The sequence below is a fragment of the Rousettus aegyptiacus genome, unplaced genomic scaffold (genome assembly GCF_014176215.1).
Source record: "Rousettus aegyptiacus isolate mRouAeg1 unplaced genomic scaffold, mRouAeg1.p scaffold_m13_p_11, whole genome shotgun sequence".
In the NCBI taxonomy this organism is placed as follows: domain Eukaryota; kingdom Metazoa; phylum Chordata; class Mammalia; order Chiroptera; family Pteropodidae; genus Rousettus; species Rousettus aegyptiacus.
The window spans coordinates 53,881,521-53,898,755 of record NW_023416286.1 but is presented as its reverse complement, the minus strand read 5'-3'; the positions used below and the strand labels follow the sequence as shown (position 1 = coordinate 53,898,755).

Genomic DNA, 17,235 nt, shown 5'->3' with positions numbered 1-17,235 from the left:
TTGGGTTGCTGGGGATCTCTGCTTCAGCCTACAGCACTAACTGTGCTTGGATGCTGGCTGTGGTTGCTTTCAGATCTTTGCAAGCATTTATTGTGGTGGCCAGGATAAAAGGACAATGTTAACTGATGGGAACCTCTTCTAATCGTGGATCACAAAATACCAGAATTTAAGACCAGTCTTTAAGTCTAAAATCTCCACTCCCGTCACATCAGTGAACTCACCCTTGTGCAAAATAAGACATTGACAAGGACAAAGTCAAGAGATAGAGAAATATATTGTCTCATAACACAACAAAGGTCAAGGCTTTGATGTATAATACTATTAAACAGAAATGAAAAGTTGGGACTAATAATTCAGTTTTTGACATTGAGGCTGCTTCTTGCAATTTGTATTACATAAGAGGTAAATTTCCTTGTGCATAAGTAGTTTGTACAAATAAATCCATTAGAATTAAATTGAAATGCAAAGGAAAAATTAACAAAGAAATTGAATATACAAATTTCAGAAAATAAACAAATATACTTTAATTATATGCAAAGATATTCTACCTCATTCATAATAAGATACATGTAAATTAAATTTGGCAAAGATTGGCAAAAATGAAAACAAACTGTGGTTGCCGTGGCTGCTGGGGGGACTGGCTCCGGGGCATGCTAACTCTGCTGCTCTGGAGGATTCACGTGTGGTAAGGAGCTACGTGTGGCTGTCAGATGGTGTCTCACGCCCCCCAGATTGATACAGCAACTCTGATACAACCATGACCAGGTGGTCATGAGTTACTACCACACATAATAAAAGACCTTTGCCTGCAACTTCATGAGAGGATATGAAAAAAGGGGTCCTTTAAGGAAAAAAGCCAAAACTGACCAAAGAGTTAATGACTGGAAGCCAATAGGCTGTCCCTAAAAAATGATGCCCCCCAAGCAAAACACAAAAAGAACAAAAAGGAAAAAATAGTACTTAAATGAAGATGAATGGATTCATGGAGTACCTAAGGCAAAACTCACAGACGGTTCACAATGAGAAGATGATAGCAACAGACAGTCAGGAAGCAAGGGAAGAAATTTCAGTTAAAGAAAGATAGTCATAGGGAAGGAAGACAATTTAAAAGACAAGCGGCAAAGAAAAATGCAATGATCTGTTTCCATTGTAGACAATCTGGCCATGGGATTGCAGGTTTCCCAGCCACCCTTGAGAATCAAGACATGCACGCTGGAATATGTTACCGGTGTGGATCTACAGAGCATGAAATAACCAAATGCAAAGCTAAAGTAGACCCAGCTCTTGGTGAATTTCCTTTTGTGAGATGTTTTGTTTGTGGGGAAATGGAGCACCTGTCCAGAGCTTGTCCTGATAATCCCAAAGGACTCTATTCTGATGATGGTGGTGGCTGCAGACTTTGTGGTTCCATGGATTATTTTAAGAAACATCGTCCTCAAAGTCAGAGTTCAGATGGAATGGTTAGAGTTGGTCACTGGGCAAAGGAAATGAGTGTGGATTATGAAGAAATTTTGGATGTGCCTAAACCAAAGCAACCCCAAACACATGTACCTAAAGTTGTTAATTTTTTATAATGATTACTATGATCATAAGTTACCATCTTATTGCTAAATTCTGAACTGGGTATTCTTCACAAGTTGGAGCTGGTCTCCCTTGGAGAAGCCTAGATTGTACATATCTGTATGATCTGGGTGTGGTCAGTTTTCTGAGTACTGTCCATCAAAGAGTACTTCTTCCACAGAGAAAATCTCTAAAGAAAAGCATAAGATATTTAAACTAGATTCTTTAAAAGAACATATTTTTAACAGAACAGTGTCACTAAATGGTTATATACCTAATTGCAACACTCATTTTTTTCTGAAAAACAAAATTATGCATTAATCTGAACTACTCCTAAACAAAGGGTACCTGCTTTGCATTTGGAAATGAATTTTTGGTTATATTTTTTTCTAGGTTCAAAGTATCAATTTATTATTATAGGAGAAATGTATAAATTGCCACAAAACCTGCTGTATTTTAAAAATATTTAATAAAAACTCTTGCTATTAAAAAAATGAAAACGAACTCACACTACCTTGAATTGGCGAGTCATTCTTATATTACTGACAGTTGTGAAACTAACCATCTACAGAAGGCAAGTTAAGTATATACACACACATGCACACATACATTTATATATATTTTTTACTTTTGTATTTTACAGATATATGTTAAAATGCACACAATCTTTGATTTAGCAATTTTATTTCTTTATATATATTTGTCCTCCAAGTAAATGTGCACAGGGTCATTCATGACAAGAGTTCAAAACAATAGAAGATTGAAAACATCTAAATGGCTATCAATTTTTGACTGGGTATATAAATCATGTTACATCTATACAACTAAATTCCATATTTAGAAATAATTAGCCACTAATATAGGTACTGATGTGGAATGATCTTTATGACATATCAGAGAGAAAAGCAAAATGGAGACAAGAGTTCATAATATTCTCACATTTCCATAGGGAAAAAATGTAGATTAGAATTCTGTTTGTGGGGAACTTGGTAAAAATGAAGAATATGCCTGAATAATAAATAAGAAATAATAGTATTGTCTCAGAAAAGGTAAGCTTGAAAGCAATTATCAGCTATCATTGGGATAAAAACTAAATGAACAAACAAAAAAAACAGCATTCTCATCAGTAGCCGTCTGAAGAGCATGGGTGCCATTTTTAGACATTCGGGGGAAATGTATATTTACAACTCAAGGAATTAAGTTTAGAACTTGTAGATTCTGTTTCCTACCTGCATTAGCTTGAGCTTGAGAGCACAGAGATGCCTTTCATACATTTCATAATATATGTATTCAATAATGAGAATATGAATTTTAGTATGCAGATTTCTGCAGGACAATCATCACCCTCTTTCTTTTTCTCTGAAGTTACCCAGAATTATTGTACTGATGATTTTGATAATGATGATAATCCAGATGATGATAATTTTCTTGTTATATTTTAGCTTTAGAAAGTTATCTGCTCAAAAAAATTGTAATACCCTAATCCCTTTATTATAAATGTTATTGTCTAAAGATATCAAATACAACAAAGAAAACCTTAATAAAGATAATTTTTCTTGTTAGGGAATTTTTCATCATCAGATTAATTTCTTTGAAAGAGGAGGGGTATAATTAACTAAATTATCTGGTATTTTAAAACTATGGTTTTCATTTGCATGCTAAAATATAAAATACATTTTACCCAAACACTTGGTTTCTCTTAAGAAGATATGTTTTTAACAGAAATTTTTCATTACAATCTCATATGACCTTAATGTTTAACACTTTTATTTTATAAAATTTAAGTGATGTTAAAGCAATTTTGTCTGGTTTCCTCTCCGGTTTGTTATAAAAATTCTTAAGGATCACTCAAGTCATTTAGAAATACTCACGAGTGGTCTTAATCTTCCTGTGGATTAAATAATAAAGTGACAACTTTATGACCTTTAGAAATTTATTAAAGCTTTTTATGCCTCAGTTTCCTCACATACAGAATGTGAATAACAATAATTACTACTGACTCTTATTAGAGCAAAATAAAATCATTACAACAGTATTTGAGGAGAAAATAATTGCTGGCTATTTTTAGTTATTTTTTACTAAAATTTTTATTGAATGTTACTAGGAAACTTAAAGATCCACTATATCATATTTATCTTGAGATAAATTTGTGTATTTTGGTATAGTAAGTCATTATAAGTAGTGTTTGTCACTTAATAATAATTGAATAACAGATTTTGCCTTTGTAATACAATTTTTTAATTTGGATGGATTGATGGATGGATAGATAAATACTATATATTAGCTCAGTAAACTAGTATTCCATAATGTTTATATTTTATCTTTCCATCTACTAACAGATATTTTTCTGTCCTACTAATACTTTGGTCTATTCTCTGAATTAAACCTTCGTCTGAAGTGGACAAGTGTGCAAGGACAGAGATTTTTATAGCTTTCAACCAAACCCAAATTAGTTTCTAATCTTTCACTTTCTTCAAAAAATGATTATACATTAGAATTTCAGTAAGCTTTTGATTTTGAGAAATAATCTTACAAGCAATTTTATCAGATGACTTTGAATATTCTTAAAGGTGAATTCTGGCTTTAAAAAGCTGGCAACATGTCTTAGAATGAGCACTGATGTGAAGTGGTATTAATAGGAATGGCTAACACTGTACTACGCGATAGTGGCAGAAATCCGTGGATGTAGAGGAAGATATTTCTTTTACAATAATTCTATAATCCATCAACCAGTTAGAATATATCCAAAGCAGAACAATGATTCATCTTGTGATGTGCATTCATTTTTATGCATGTTGCTATATTTAAATTTTATTTAAAATTTACTGGGAATTATTGTGTATATTTTACAGGTGGAAAGCTGAATTTGAAGAAATTTAGTGATTCCATATTTTCTGTGTACTGAAAGTAAGTTAAAAACTTAACAGAATATGGAGTTTTTGATTTAGATCCCAAATAATTGAATGATGAGTTGTAGTGGGGAAAATCAATCAATCAATCAATCAATCAATCAATTAATGGGAAGAACAGTTTATCTTAAAATATATTTAACACCACCTTGGATAATAATCATGCCATATAAGATCTCTAGTGATAATCTAAACTCAGGGGTACTACATCAAGTGAAAAGCATTTATTTGTTCCAAAGTTAACTAATAAATGTGAAAAGTTATTATAATGTAATTTTAATATTTTTTATATATGATTTAGATAAGATTACATTGCATGGAATAATTGTGTCTTCCAGTTGAAATGTTATTACTTTGCTTACTTCATAGTAAGAGTAAATTCTGTTAGTATTATCTAAAAGCCCCTCACTTTTTTCCTCAGGAATGCCATAGTATTAGAATCTCTTTGTCACTGAATGCACAGATTGAAAGTTACTTTATTTTACAAAGCACAAAGTTGCAGCTTCAGGATCACTTAAAATAAGAGGAATCAGAATCTTCAGATCATTGCGGATACCGCCTATGAAGCCCAGCATCGTTGTGTCATTAATTCAGATTTGACAGTTTACAGTCTATAAATTGAAATGAATATTGTTGCAAAGTTAGAACCACAAAGGCTGACATTAACCTTGAAACTTAGTGTGAAAAAATAAGACAGCTACAAAATTAAGACAAAGCTCATTAGAAATTTTATTTAGCAGTTTCAAATTAAATAAAGAAAATAGAAGTGGAGAAAATTATCCTATTTACAAGAAAGTTTATTAAAAACTAGATATAGAACACAGATTAAAACACTCACCAACAAATTTAGCACTGGATTCTAAAACCAGACATGTGATCACAGAAGGAAATTTAAAAACTATTAAATTAACTTAGGGCAAGTTTTATATTATAAATTATTGAATTTATACAACAGTTCTCTAGTGGTTTCTTTCACAATGCCTGGTCTGATGATGCAATATTAATTGACTATAAACCATAGTCTGATAGTAAAAAACTAAAATAAATATTGAAAATAAAACGGTTTACACACTGGACTGAAAGCTGATCTATTTCCCACAGAGTCTCTGTCACCAATTACTGCCAATAAGCCACTTCAGTCCCTATCTCCCATGTCTGAAGTGCTCCCTCCAGAAAGTGAACAGAATGTTAATTAGATGACTCTACCTGTCTATTTAGGATAAATGGATTGGCACAGGGTATAATGGATAAATGGAAGGACATGAATGAGTGTCTCTGGTCTTTTTCTCAAAGCAAACATGAGAACATTAACCAAAGTCATGAGCTTAGTCTTAAGAAGTCTTATCTATACCATCTATTAGCTCTCATCTAAAAAGTTGACCTTCTTCCTTGGGTGGCACTTTGTAAATAATGCTTTCCCCAAGGTCTAAAGACTATCTTTACTTTTTCTCTTGCAATCTTATTTTCTCCTGTTCATTCTATCTTTTGAAGAAGAAAATGAACTCCCATTTAATAATAAATGTATTTGCTTTTTTTTGACTCAAGTTGTCAACACATAAAAAAATTACTTTGTTTAATGATAAAATAGCAGAGCTTTGGCCAGCATATTGAAATCCACTCACTCATTTCTTGGAAAGATTATAGAATACCTACTGGTGCTGAGACTTGGGAGAATAAAAATGTTGCCAACCAGATATAGATTCTTATATGTCTCTATGGCAGCATCATTCTGCCTGCTTCCAGGAAACTGGGGAAAGTCACAAAGCCAACGAAGCTTCTCAATGCAGGACTTGGACATTGGAGCCTGGATAGTTTCCCCAAGTTCTCTAGGATTTTATCAGCCTTGGTCAAAAGAAGAATTTAGCAGTCAATCTCTCCTTTAAAAAAATAAATAAATAAAACAAAGTTTTCAGTATCAAATAATACAGAATCCTTGAACCAAGTTGCAGTGCATCCATGTTAGGCTCAAACATGGATGAACATAATTTAATATTTTTACAGTTGGACTTAACATCTAATTCATACTGATGAATAGAGATGAAGGAAGTAACAGGAGGTGTCCCTGCTTTTAGCTGCAATGCCTCAAAACTTTTTTTTCTAATTGTTTATTTGGAGACTATTTCTGAGAAGGAAGAATTTTAATTAAAATATATTTATCATCAATTCCAATAGCTTGCGGAAATGCAGCTATGAAACCTACATTTGTGAGTTTGTGAGGTAGATAAGAGAGAGAGAGACAGAGAGAGACGTAGAGAGGGAGAGACTGTTTCGAAGAATAAATCTAGGCAGCAAATAGCCAAATGCTCCTTTCAATTCAATACTGGAACCATTTCAGTTGCTATATTTATCCACCTGTATGAAATATTCATGTTAATATTTAATTTCTAATCACACCATTCAAATAATCTACAAATACTTTCCTTTGGTGATCATTTTATTTAAAATCTCCATTTTAATATATTGTATTTATTTACTTTTACTTTTCTTTGACTTCACCAAGATAATTCAGAGAAAGTTTAAATAAGAAATTTAGCCCCTGGATTTCTATTTAATTGAGATAAAGATAATAAAATTTAGATTCTTGTTTAGGTGACAGTGAACATAAAGAAATAAGCATCATATTTGTATCAGACACATATTCTAAGCAGTAGTATAGACTCTCCGAATAATGCTCTTTTTCATTTTTCTTTTCTGCACTATTTTAGAATGTTTGAGTTTAAATTTTGTGCTTGAAGATCAGGAACATATTTTGAATTAAATTATTAAATGCAGTTTAAAGAGGATTATCTTTAAGAAATAGAAATCGATTCCATTTATATAAACACAGTGAGTTAAATACATTGATATATTTGTTTATCAAGGTACAGTTTTACTTGTACTTAAAGACAAAACTTTAATTTGATATTTTACTCTATTTATACATAAGGCCAATCAGGCAAATTAAACTGACCATATTTAGTCTGATATATGTAGAATCACTCGAAAACGTGCCAAATTACACTTCCCTTTGTGGAAGAAAAGAATTGTGCTTTGAAAAACAAAAATTACCTATCATAGCACTGCAATGATGGGAACTAGAGACTTTTGAAGTTAATAATATAGAATTAGAGTTATTTATTTAATTGGTTCCAGTCTACTGCAGTGTTTAACAAGCTTAGATAAATGGACTAATCTTTCTCAATTAGTCTATTAAAGCCTGGTTATTTTTAAAACTTATATCAGTTGTAATCAGAGGGTTTCCTAAGGCATAAATTGTCTAGAACCTTTATACTTAGAGGGCATTTAACTTGCTATTCAGCTATTTGCCCTATGAACTTTGTTTGTTTTTGAATAAGGAATTCCAGAATAATAGCAGATTTCTGAAAAACCCCAGATGGCTTCAGTAAAAGAAATAAATTAATCAGTGTTAATTATTAAAGGGATCCCCAATTTCTATTGAATAATAACTTCCTATTTTTAGATGTATAAGTACAGACAGTGGAAAAAGTGCAATAACTTTTTTTAGATAGTGCTAATATGTACTGTATTCTTGCATCAGTATGCTAGATCATTTTAATTGTATAGCTTTTACATTTATTTAACCTCAAGTATAATCACATTTTACCCTTTTATAATCTTTTAGAACTTGAAGGAATAAAAAGACATTTATCACTCTTCATAGTTGAAAATCTAACCATTTCCTATTACATAGTCAATCACAATAAATTTTATAAAATGAATGAGTAGAGATAATTGGCACACTATAACCTCAAGGTCAGAAGTAATAACCAAACATGTTTTTCAGTAAAGATGAAAAACTTGAAGAAAAGGTTTAATGACATGGGATCTCCTAATTGATCCCTAGCCCTTTCCTTCATCTACCAACTTTCTTTGACTTCTGACCAACACAATTTTATACTAAGTCATAGTGTTAGTCCAAGTTTAAGACACCTCCGAGTTCTCTATAGTTACTGTTTTTTTTTTCTTGTACCCATGTGTGAATCTTTTTTAAGATGTGTGCTTATAACTTTGTTAACTAGATTTTGATGAAGTTTCAAAATATATCTCTCCCTACTCTGATTACCTAGTAAACATTTTATAATGAAATCAGTTGGTTTTATAATTTGATCACATTAACACTATGAGTTAAGAACTATATTTATGCTCCTACATTAAAGTTTTTTGAAAGCCAAAATGTGTAAACATATAAAAGAGATATTCAAAACCTCTGTCTATTCTTAGGTGAGTGAATTCAGTGGTAATAATTTTAAAGTAACAATTGAATTTTCTACTATCTAAGAGCAGGAATAATTCAAGGTTTCTACGAGTGTTTAAGTCTACTTAAAGAATAAAAACAATTGCAATTCTAAGGGTAATAATAAAAATATAGAGAAATAAAAGATTGTATATTTTCTATTATAAAGTATTTAAAAATATAAATGTTTAACATTTAAATATAAATTTACATTTAAATGAGAGACTTCAGATGCAAGGTGGAGAATAGAATTATAATTAAATGCAGAAAATTAATAGTAACATTAAATGTAATGATAATTACATAACCACAATAATAAATAAAATAATATTAATCTTCATAGACAAAATATATGCCTTCCATATCGTGTGTCTTTACCAGTATCATGAGTGGAACATAGGTCTAGAATTTAATCTATAGTGTTCCTACGAGGTCTCAACCAAATCATGGCTCCAGGAGGTGGGCATTAGGAATACAAGTATTTGGGAAATAATTGTAAATATATCAAGTTTATATAAAGACAATGAAGTGGATTCCTTAAGACCATTGTTTAATGTTGCTGTTAAGCTCCCAAAATTGCCCAAATAAAATACTTTGAGGAAAATAACAAGTTTTATCAAATAAATGAGGAAGGCCAGAGAGAAAATCTTTGGAATGGGGTTGATGGCCAAAGGAGATAGAAACTTTATCTGTTGTGTTCTAATATGCTTCATAAAGAATATTCATGATTGAGAACAGAAGTAAACAGATATAAGATGACTGAAAGTCAGTCTATCAAAATACTAGCAGTAATTGATACTAGATGGTGGTTCTTTGAATAATTATTCTTATTTCTAATTAGTCTTAGTAAATATGTAGCTAATATTTAACTGCGAGAGACAGGGATTGAAAGTCAGTGACATTTTATTTAGGAAAAAAAAATAAGTCATTAATAGATTGAGATAAGTCTCAGCTATTTTATAATATACCAATACTTAAATTAGAAAATATGTTTGATATATCTACTTCCTTTTTAAGAAAATGAGTAGCAGATCTTCATTTTGGGCATTGCTTTACCAATGGAAAAGAATAGATCTATATTCTTTTCTTAAGTTAGATTCTCTGAAGATAGCACACTTCACATTTTGCTAATGTAGCAGGTGTATGTTATAACTTCTGAAGAAATAGAATTAGTAATTGCAATGTTGTTTGTTTTTTGGCAGTTAAACACATAAATTATAGGGATATGACCTTTTAAAGTAATTAACAAAAGCCTTTTTATATTTATTTTCTATGTGATAAGTTGTTGACTTTTCAGCCTTGAAGTTTGGATAGTAATATCACTGCTACATCTATAAAGTTTATTCATTTATTTGTCTGATAAAAGAGATTTGGATAAAAGGTTGTGAAAGTGCATATTAAACTCCCAAGCACCTTTCTTCTCTAAGGAAGAATACTGAGAAATAGATCCTCTGCTTCAGTAGAGTCTGTTTAATTCGTCAACATCTAGTTCTTTTCTTTTTATGAAAAACAACATTAGAAATACTCTTTACATTTATAGAATTTTCAATATGGTTATGTCATTATGTTTAGGTATTATGATTATATTAAAATTGAAGGGCTTTAAAATTAACTGGATGCATTTTTATAGAATTTCGATATCATTATTTTATAAGGTTTACTTGTGCAAGATAGATAGGCTATAAGGTGTTAATTGTTACCATTAAGTAAACTGAGGACTAGATATTTTAAATGATCTTGCTCACAAGGCTAAATATTTTTAAGTTTCAAAGCTAGAACTGATTTCTCTAATATGCAGTACAATGGGAATACTGTTATGCCATATTGCCTTGTTTACCTCTCAAAGTTGGAAGAACACAGTCCTCAAAGTGTATTCCTAATTTGAGGAGATTTTAATGCCTATTCTGATTAGCTATGATATTGACATAATTATGGAAAAAATGTTACACATTATTCACCTCCTACTGCACATCCCTGGAGTGCCACAACACACAACACACACACACATACAATTTGTAAATTTTATTTAGCATTAAAGGAGGTCGTTTTTGTTTAGCATCTTGGAATTAGTTTTCCAAGCTAGTCTAATAAAATTAGTCAGGAATAAAACAGGAATCCTTGTAATTAAATCTAGTAGTATTAATATTTACGTTGTTTCAGCAAAGTATGCACAATTAAGTACTAAATTTACCCAATTATGTATCAAATTGTAAAACATAAATTTATACTTGAATTGTAAACAATCTAATAAGATTAAAAATTTGGGCATAACATAATGATATATATCATGGTTATTATCAATATTAGTTATAGAGACATATAATGTTGTCTTAGAAAATGACTACCAAAATATATCATAATATATAATTTAAAACAATAGTCTGTGCATGTAAAAATAACATTCACATTAGAAATCTTTAATAATAAATAAAATATAAGCATAAAAAAACAGTATTAGTTTTAGAATGTTCCTTTGTTATCTATGTACACACATACTTGTACACATGCACACATTTAAATATTTATTTAGTATAATAAATAGAGAATCTCATTTACATTGCTTAACTAATTCACTCATTCAGCTAATATATATATAATTTATTTAAGTCTTTTATTTTTGAAAGGTTACTTGGTGAAAATACAAGGGTATTTTTTTTACTCTACTCTTTAATAAATATTATAAGTATTTTCTCAATTCAAAACCATCTTTAATCCTTCTGTCAAAATCCATTTACTAGGATGGATCAACATTAGGGCTCTCTGAAAGCTGAATACATTTATGATATTTGCAACTCTGGCTATGATTCATTCAGTAAAAACATGGTTCCTATTTCCTTCACCCCTCACCATTTTCCATTAAAGTATTTCAGTACATTCTCATTACCACAGAGTGAGGACCTAATTTTTCCTATTGCCTCAAAGGTCACACATTACCAGGAATTGAGTATTCTTAAGTTTGCTCCCTAGTCTTCTCCCGGATTGTCAAAAACTAAACTTTTTCACTTCTCAGGGTCTTTGAACCAGTTTTCCTCTCCTTGAAATGACCTTCTCATAAAGCTCTCAGTAGCCATCTACTTTCCATTTTTGGTTATCAGTTTAAATATACTGAACTACAGAGGACACATATGATGGAAGGGTGAATAAGCATTTACGAGCAGCTCCTGCCCGCCAACCCCACCTCCTGACTCCCAGCTCCACATAGTGGATCACAAACATTTCAAATGTAGTGTTCCTTCTCTTTCTCCCCAGTAATAAATCAGGAAAGGCATGCGACAATATAGGCTTGAGGGTAGAATGAATGATTAAATAAATAGATGCATGGATAAGTGAATTATGAACTATTTGTAGAAGAGAATTATTTTTATATAGACTTAAAATATATTATGAAAATGAATCTGTACAAGGAAAAGCACAATCACATAGCACTGTATTCAGTAAAGTAAATAATGCCAAACTTTTAGGCAGCATGGCCTTTTTGTAGTCTGTCTTCTTTACCTATGAATTTTTCTTCGTGTATTTTTCCAAATAATGTTCAACAGTATTATAAGCATCACTTAATAAAAGAAAATGCATATAGTTAAGAAATTATTGTAAAAAATATATATAAAAATCCTTCCTGGTTGTGAGACAATGTGCTAGATACAACTTAGTTTCTCATTGATCTTTTGACTCCATCACAGTTTTTTAAATCTTTCTGAAGGGAATCAATAACATATTAAGTACACAAAATATTTGATAGTTTAATTTTAAGAGAACCATTTGAAAGTCAATAATTTTAATGCTTTACAGTCTTAAATTTTTCAATCAAATAGTAGGATATGAAAATTGTCTTTTTCAAGTATCGTCACTGGTATCTCAATGTTGAAATAATCTCACTATTTTCGTTCATGATATAGAAATCTGTGTGTGTGTGTGTGTGTGTGTGTGTGTGTGTGTGTTTCTCAGTCTCAGAGAGAGAGAGAGGGAGAGAAACAAAGAGGGAGGGAGGGTAAGAGGGAGGAAGAGACAGAGTGTATGCAAGCCCCGAATGATGGGGGAAAGAAATATAATTTATAAATTGCTATAAGATATGATCTGAACATAACCTGATTTAAAAAAAAAAGGCTGACTTTGGTTTTTAATATTTGAAAAACATCAAGTATTAAGGTTTTATCTTTGTTTAATTTTATTTAAATCAAACAATATTTCTTTTATCCGATTATTGTTAGGAGGTATGAGTATACACTGAAACATGATTGTCATTAATATATTTCACAACTCAAATACCTACTGTTACTACTCGATTCAAAGAAAACAAAATGGCTGTTTTTACAGCCTTATTCAAAGTTTTAAAAATTATACTTTATGTTTGTAATTGAAATTTTAAAATTATGTCTTTGAGAATGTATTGTTTTTCTTCCCCTAATGTTTGCTTCTCCTAAACTTTCACACACAAAAAAAAATCCATAGGTATAGAGAAGAAATTATAATACATCATATTTACGAATGACGAATAACCTGATGCCAGAATCTAAAAGTTAATTTCCAAAGTACAATGAGTGAAAACTAGATTTAGCAGGGCTGCACAGAGTTTGCTTTACTTCCTTCAGGAAGTAAAATGAATAGGCAAAAGAAGGATTGAAAGGGGGAGAGAAGGAGGGAGAGAAGGAAAAGAAGGGAAATAAAAGTGTATTTCCCATCTTAATTGGGAAAGGGAGGTGGGCACAGTCCTCTTAGGGGAAAGTAAAGAATTTTTAGGAAAGATGAATGGTCCTTTAGAGGAACAAATAATGGGTATGATAGTTTGTGACAAAGTTTTTCTGGTGTAGAGTCAAGTAACTTCTGGATCCTCTCTTGTGACAAAAGTCAATCTTCCCTGGTTAAGAAACTCCCCTGAGAGGATTAATGGCAATTGAATTCCTTTTGGAGGATTCGTGTTTAAGAAGATAAGGGTAGTTCAGAGAAAGCCTTTCCCTGCATTTGCTGTTTCTAAGTGACTACAGCTCAAAATAATTAATATACCAAAGTGGCATATTTTGAGATGGCATGTCTTAAACTCCTAGAGTTCTATTTTGGGGTGACATATTCCTCACTCTTCACATGCATGCCAACTTACATAGATATTGCCAAACTCCTTTCCAGGGGCTATAATGTAGGCAAATGCCTGCTGCGAGACACTATGTTATTAAACTTTTAAATTTTTGCTAATCTAATGGGAAAAACTGTACATCAGTGTGGATTTAACTTGTGTTATTCTTTGGAGTAAGTCTGATCATTTTTCCATTGCCTAAAAATTACTTGTATTTTTTTTTATGTGAATTCACATTTATTGTTTATTCTAGTGGATGGCTGATTTTTTAAAATACATTAATAGTAGCTGTACATATTTTAGAGAGACTGACCTTCTTTATGTTGACTTTAGATCAAACTAGATTGTACCAATTTGACACTTTTGACTTTTGCTTTTGGTGATATTTTCCCCCATAAAGAATTTTAAACTCTTAAGTGGTTGTTTATCAATATTTATTTCATGACTTCTTAGTTGAATCACAGGAGAGGATTCCTTACTCCAAGTGCTTATATAATTCTCTCACATATTTAATGCTTTGATAATTTTATTTTTTAACATATATATTTTTGATTCATTAATAATTTCTTTTGAATAAAGTAGCTATTATGGATCAAAGTTTACTTTTTATTTTTCTTTCCAGAATAGCATGTACACTATTCATGGAATTACTCAACTCTCTCCACTTCCAAAATACTAATTCGATATGCCAGCTAATACCAAATTCCTATATTTATTTTAGTTTATCTATTGATTACTAGTAAGTTTCATTGTTCTTATTTTTTATTCCTATACTTTGTCTATATAATGTGTTTCATTTTCTGCTAGTCGTAATGAGTACTCCCTATTCTTTCTTTTTCTAAAGTTTCCATAGATATTTTTAATTATTCATTGTCCTCTGTAAAATTTTTAAATCAAATAATGTAATTAAATGTAATTAAAAAATTCCAATTGCTATTTTATCAGGGTATTGTTAAATTTATAAGTTAACACAGAAATTATTTTGTGATGTTGAGTCTTCCTATATAACATTATGTAAACTATTTCTCTTGTTTAGTGTACCTTTTGTACAAATAAGTAGCAATTAAAAACTCAATTTGTCTACCTCTTGGACATTTTTTATTTTTGCACCTAAATATTTTATATCACTGTTTGCATTTTTGTGTAAATATATTCATTATATTTACATTTATATTCATTATATACATTTGCATTTTTGTGTGAATATATTCATTTTCTGTGTATACATGTACATATAATTAACATACATATTTAAAAACAAAATATAGCACACTTACTTAAAATTATACAAAACATGAATGAACAGTTTAATGTATCATTCAATAGTGAGTACCCACATAATCACTACTCAACGAAGGAACTATAGCTATAGATGTATAGTTAATTTATTTTAATTGCTCAATACTATAAATGTATCACAGTTTTGTGAATGGCCATTTAAATCATTCTCAATATTTTGCTATTATAAGTCATACTTCTATGTATCTTTCTGTACAAAATTCCAGTCCATAAACCTTTTCCAAAATAGAAACCTACGAATGCGGTTACTACATTGTAGGGTATGAGCAGCTTCAAATTTACTAGACAAGTCTAGACTATATTCCAAAATTTCTATCACTATGCAAGATTTCAAATTTTAAATATATATCCACGTCTTTATTTGATAAATCCATGGAGTCCAAAACACTACAATTTTGATAAATTCCATATTGACTCATTTCCCTTTTCCTCAACTCTGAACTTTCTATAATGCTTTTTCTTTCAACCATCAAAGCCAGGAAACTTAGAGTCAGTCTTGACACTGCCTAGCACTCCACTGTCTTTACCAGCACTGCGTATTGATTTTCCTTCCCCTTATCTCTGCGATATGTTCATTTCTTTCCACATTTGTGATCAATTGTCTGATTTAAGACTTCACCATCTGTTGCTGAATCTCATCATAGAAGACCACTGGTAGTGTTCCAAGAGTTCCAACTCAATTTTTTTTTTTTTTGTCAACCTTCTTCTCTTCTTTATAAGTGATCTATTAAAAACCCAAGTTTAATTGTGTTATATCTCACATAAATGATCTTTGTTCATAGGATAAAATAAATTAACACAGCTTTTAAGGACACCATAATCTAGTCTCTGACAAGCTCTCCACCTTCGCTTTATAAAATGCTCTTCATCAGTCTTTACTGTCAAGTCTTTTTAGTTTAGTTTTGATACTTCTGACTTATAATATTTCTTCTCCTCAAGGCCTTTCACATTCTGTTACTTTTGCTCAGAATTTTTTTCCCAGTTCTTATCTATTTAATTATCACTTATTCTTCTCCTACCATCTCATCTGTCATGTCACTACCTAAGTTTTCCCTGACTCTTCCCCAACACCAGCTCTGGGTTCACTTGTACGCCCTACAAATCAAAAGTTCATACTTACGTCAATAGTTATTTGAGATTATGTTATAAATTACAAAAATACATGTTTCTAAGTATTTTTGCTTTCTTATCAGAGACTATTTATTTTACATTTAATGAAAGAGAGCTCTTAGAAGCTAGATAGCCATTCTCATTGTATCACTCTTGTACATACAAAAAAATAAGTGAAATAAATTTGTTCGATGTTAACTATATTCAAAGTACAAATCTTCTTAATTACTTTTTGACTCAGAATTATTAATGTCATATTTTCTTAACACAATGCCATGCTATGTGTCATCAAGAGCACTGGTGATCCAGCATTTCTTAAGAGTGTTGCATTATTGTCTTTTGTTCAACATCAACAGGAAAGTCTTGACAAATTAATGTGTGATTCCTTAGGATACTCCTCTTTGATCCTCTTTGATGCATCAATCTGTCATAACAACTCCCCTTTGCTTTGAATTGTTTTTCATCTATTCCTAGCTACTTGACAATTTATCCTGCATCAACTCCATTGCTTGTTGTGCTACATGCCATCCAAACTCAAGCAAAATTCAGTAGAGCTTCAAATTTCTGGATATCTTACTTCCTTAGGTCTCATAAAACATTTTCTTGTTAACTTTGGAAGGAAATATAAAATGTAATCATTCTTCCAATGACAAACATGTCCTTCACTAGAATCAAACATTCTCAGCTGCTCAAGTTCCATTCTTTTCTGTGGACACAATATATTTAGGTTTTAATTCTGACTTATGATCTAATCTTAATACATTTTAATTGGCGATTAAATCCCCATGTGTGGAATCAAAAGTATACAACTGATTTAAAAGTGAAGACATTCTAGCACACTCTAATCCATCTATATCAATGCAAAGCAGTAAAAATTATGTTCTATTTGTGGCCTGGTTAGCGACAATTGTAAGATACATACTGAGTCACAGTATATTAGTGTGAAAATGTATATATTTCATAGTGGATAAAATATGGCACTTTTAAATATATAAAGTATATCAGGATAATAAAATATATCCAAAAGATCAAGAAATGAGTATGTCAGTAAAAGG

At 30.9% G+C, this 17,235-nt stretch overlaps 1 pseudogene; it reads left to right on the top strand.

Moving 5' to 3' along the window:
* The first annotated feature begins 757 nt into the window (after positions 1-757).
* Positions 758-1,574, top strand: LOC107499181 (annotated as a pseudogene).
* The last annotated feature ends 15,661 nt before the right edge of the window (positions 1,575-17,235 follow it).